We start from the raw sequence: 4,771 nt of genomic DNA, 5'->3' as shown, positions 1-4,771 counted from the left end.
GGCAACATTGGACGACCATTGAGTCGCAAATACACAAAGGTGATATTATTATGGTTTTTCTTCCATCATTTGAAATATAAAAGCTTATGTCTAATATCTTGATGATGTTAATGAAAGCAGGTTAAGTGTGTGACCTGTGTGTGTGTGTGTATGTGTGTGTGTGTGTGTGTATGTGTGTGTGTGTGTGATTGTGATAAATGGCCGCCATTCAGGGTGTGTAGTTTGTGTACATCACATGTATTTGATGTTGTTGTAACATTTAGATGCCGTCCATGTGGATGTTTGAAAAGTGCTCTACATGACATACGTCTACTACACGGGTGCCCAAAGTGTGGCCCGAGGGCCATTTGTAGCCAGCAGCTTGTTTTTTAACGGGCCTGTGGCATATCTTAGATATACAATTAAACAAGAGAACCAAAAAAAAAAAAAAAAAAAAAAACATCAGGAAATGTTAAAAAAAGAACACTAAGGCGGAAAGCAGGTGTGCCCAAAGTGCGGCCAGGGAGCCCTTTGTAGCGCACAACTTGTCTTTTATTGGCCCGGAGCATATTCTGAAATTAAAATGAAATAAGGAAACTTAAAATAAAATACATGATTGAAGGTTTTTAGTAGACGGAAGGGAAAGCAATGAAGCAGATTTGGTCTATTTTTACTACTATGCTGGCCGTTAAAGACATTTGATGTCTATATCGTAAATGCAGTCAGAAAGTAAAAAAAAATATATATATAAATATATAATCAAGATTGAAAACAGAGACAGACTTACACACAAACACACACACACACACACCACAAACGTATGAGTTCTGTGTGAAATGAAGCTTAGTAATTTATTTGCTCCTGACATAAACTAAAAAAGTGAGGGCAAATTTTTACACTCGTGGCTCAGATAGATGGATAGATTATTGTTTGCATGCATTCTCCGGTTAGCGTACAATTTGGCGTGTTATTAATACACTGCGTGAGTCCATCTGTATTTTTTAGAGCAAAAAAAATAGAAACTGTAACACATTTGTATGCATTTACAGACATAAAAAATATATAATATATATAAATGACAAATAAAATGGCTAGATGAACATATAAATTTACTTTTACCTCCATTGAAGACTGCTGTTTGTCATTAGTTATTTATGGAATTTAATTCTTTATCAAAATTCTGGCACTTGCAACTTTCTTCGCTGAGGCGAGAAGTACCGTTGAATTCCAGAAACAACTCATGTCAAAACAAGAAAGTGGTGGTGGTTGAGTTTGCGGGCATTTTGTGTCTTTGGTCTTCAAAGACAGCAAAAGTAGCCTAAAATATTCATTTATCCCTGTCATTGCATGTTGAATTGCTTTATGAATGTATATCTTTGTTGACATTTTTAGCGAGCTAATAGGACGCTAGCAAGGAAGGATGATTTGTGATAAAAACGCATAAAGAACACAGTTGGACTCAGACAGTGTATTAATATCATGCTATATTGTATGCTAACCCGAGAATGCACACAAACCGAGGCAAAACTTTGGCGTAATTTTTATTATGTTAACCGAGAAACATGCTAACCGGGGCAGATGCTAACCGAGGTTCCACTATATAGACATCTTACTGCTGTGTTATTGTATTATTTTTTATTAATATTTGGATAATAAAGATGAATAAGGGTCTGCCACTGCTACAAAAGGAACCACTTGTTGAGGAGCAACAACCGATCAAGAGGGGACTTTGATGTTAGCTGGCCGATTGGGTTAGCCCAGGGGTGGGCAAACTACGGCCCGGGAGCCACATGCGGCCCACCAAGTGTTTGCATCCGGCCCGCCAGTTGCTTTCAAAAGTATTTCAACTTTTAACATACAAGCTGGCAACATGACTTGCAAGTTGGATTAAAAAAAAAAAAAAAAAAAAACACAAAAAAAAGTAAAATTCAATTTCGTAATTTGATGTGGTCTGATGTTTAAAGTGCTCCTGAAAAAAAGGGACACGAGAACATACAGCTGATAGTATGACACTTTTACAAATAAATTACACAACTAATTCAATGCAGAATGTTAGAATAGAATTATAAACGTAAAATATTGTGTGTGTTAAATACCTTTTACGGCGCCCCGGACAATTTTTGTTAACTCAACGCGGCCCACGAGTCAAAAAGTTTGCCCATCCCTGGGTTAGCTTATTGTTCGATTCACCGCGGTAACCGACCTAGACCACTGTATCAAAAAAAAAAAAAAAAAAAAACACAAGGAAGTTCTGGAAAAAAAAATTAGACCACTTCAAAATGATCCAATATCTCTGATTTTTTAAAAATTCCATTTGTGGTGACAGCTTCAGTTTTGAGAAAATAATTTGGAAAAGTTGAGCGTCCGGATTAACTATGGGTAAACTACGGCTTTATGGACTAACTACGACCGTGCCTGATTTGAACCCAAACCACAAAGGAAATTAGCAGCTGTAATATACTTCAATTTTGAATATACGTACGTATATATATATAATTAATAACGATGATCCCTAGGGGCCAATATTTCAGTGTACCGACTTAACAACATTAACACTTTTAAGCTCTGTAATGGACTGAAAAGTACAAAAACCCTCAAGTGTCCAGTTAAACGTCATCTCCTCCATCTGGTGGGAACCGGTTAAGAAACGTGGAAGTCGTTGAGTGTCAAAAAAATGACGGAATAAGGATAAAAACACAGATAAACATATACAATTTTATCGTGAGTGGCACGGTGGTCTAGGGGTTAGCGCGCAGACCTCACAGCTAGGAGACCAGGGTTCAATCCCACCCTTGGGCATCTCTGTGTGGAGTTTGCATGTTCTCCGGGTTTTCTCCGGGTACTCCGGTTTCCTCCCACATTCCAAAAACATGCTAGGTTAATTAGCCACTCCAAATTGTCCATAGGTATGAATGTGAGTGTGAATGGTTGTTTGTCTATATGTGAATGGTTGTTTGTCTATATGTGCCCTGTGATTGGCTGGCGACCAGTCCAGGGTGTACCCCGCCTTACACCCGAAGACAGCTGGGATAGGCTCCAGCACCCCCGCGACCCTCGTGAGGAAAAGCGGTAGAAAATGAATGAATGAATGAATTTTATCGTGTAATGCAAAAAAAAACCTTCCTGACTTACTCAGTACTCTATAGAAGAGAGTCATTTGAATTTCCTTGTTGGAAAAAGAAAGGAGTGTTCTTTTTTTGGGGCGAATATGACGTGTTATTTGGCTGCAGTTGAAACAGCAACTGCTCAGCAGCTGTAATATGCATTCATTTGATTATGTTCATTCACCAAATCACTTTAAGGCTCTCTTTAGTTAACAACCTCACTTGGATGTACTTTACTTTTTTTGGAAAATCAAGAAGAAAAACACAAAGATCAATCCTTGTTTAGGATAAGTTAAAACCATTAAAACCATTAAAACTGCCCTTCTACTACATGCCTTTTGTTTGTTTCCCCCAGGTTGGATATTTTGCTGTTGTAAATAGTATTTAGTCATGTACTATAGATAGTTATATCCTATTTGTGATTGTACTGTGGTGTAATTTGTCTTACTGCGGATTCTAATCTGTTTTGTCAGCTTCCTTTCTTCCATTTATTAATTCCACTTGTATCAACATTACTCTCAATTGTTAGTCCTTTTTTGGGAATTTTGCCCATCATTCCGAATCCTTATGCGAGACACGAACAAATACTTTCTCTTTTCTGTGCCTTCTAAAGATGTAAAAAGAGACATCTGATTACTCATTAGATAATGAGACACACCCGTGCCGCCTACAAAGACGCTTTAATAATTAAAACACTTTCAAAAAAGCGCCAAAAAGGTTTTATGCATTTAAATCCATGTAGTAATATGTACATTCACGATAACATGTAATACTTACAGTATTTTGGTCCTTTTACACATTACCAGAACTTCCTTCCTGGGCGCAGGCATGTGGTGAAGCTAGCCAGCTAGGTGCTAGCCAGCTAGGTGCTAGCCAGCTAGTCGCTAGCCAGCTAGTCGCTAGCCAGCTAGTCGTAGCCAGCTAGTCGCTAGCCAGCTAGCAAGCTAGCCAGCTAGTTGCTAGCCAGCTAGTTGCTAGCCAGCTAGTCGCTAGCTGGTGTGGTGTGCTAGCTAGCTAGTAACGTAGCTCGATTGGTGTAACAATGTTGATAAGAATAATAACAATGTTGCTGTAGTTTGGTTAATATACACATCACGTTATATATATATATCACGTTATATGCAAATGGAGAATTGTTGGAAGCTTTGTTTTTTTTTGTAGGTGAAATAAGTGTTTGCCATTCCGTCATTCTTAGCTGTGTCTTTTGAGATATTTTTATATCTTTAGAACGCACAAAAAGAGGAAGAGATATGTGCTCATGTCCCATATAAGGATTGTGAATGATGGGAAAAATGTTTTTTAAAAAGTGCCGTTTTCGGTCTCACTTTACAATAAGGTACACAAAAATACAGTTGTTACTCTGGAACTAACGAGGCACTAATGAGTAGAGTAGTTACGAAGGAATTAATGAAGAACTAATGAGGAACTAATGAAGAACTAATGAGGAACTGAGGCACATAAATGTAGAGTAGTTACTGAGGAACTAATGAGGAACTAATGAGGAACTGAATAGAGTAGTTACTGAGGAACTAACGAAAAACTAATGAGGAACGAATGAGTAGAGTAGTTAACGAGGAACTAATAAGGAACTAAGGCACATTGATGTTGATTGGTTGCTGAGGAACTAATGAAGATCTAATTAAGAACTGAGTAGAGTAGTTACTGAGGAACTAATGAAGAACTAATGA

Source organism: Doryrhamphus excisus, chromosome 1, assembly GCF_030265055.1.
Source record: "Doryrhamphus excisus isolate RoL2022-K1 chromosome 1, RoL_Dexc_1.0, whole genome shotgun sequence".
Taxonomy (NCBI): Eukaryota; Metazoa; Chordata; class Actinopteri; order Syngnathiformes; family Syngnathidae; genus Doryrhamphus; species Doryrhamphus excisus.
This window is presented reverse-complemented; position numbering follows the sequence as displayed.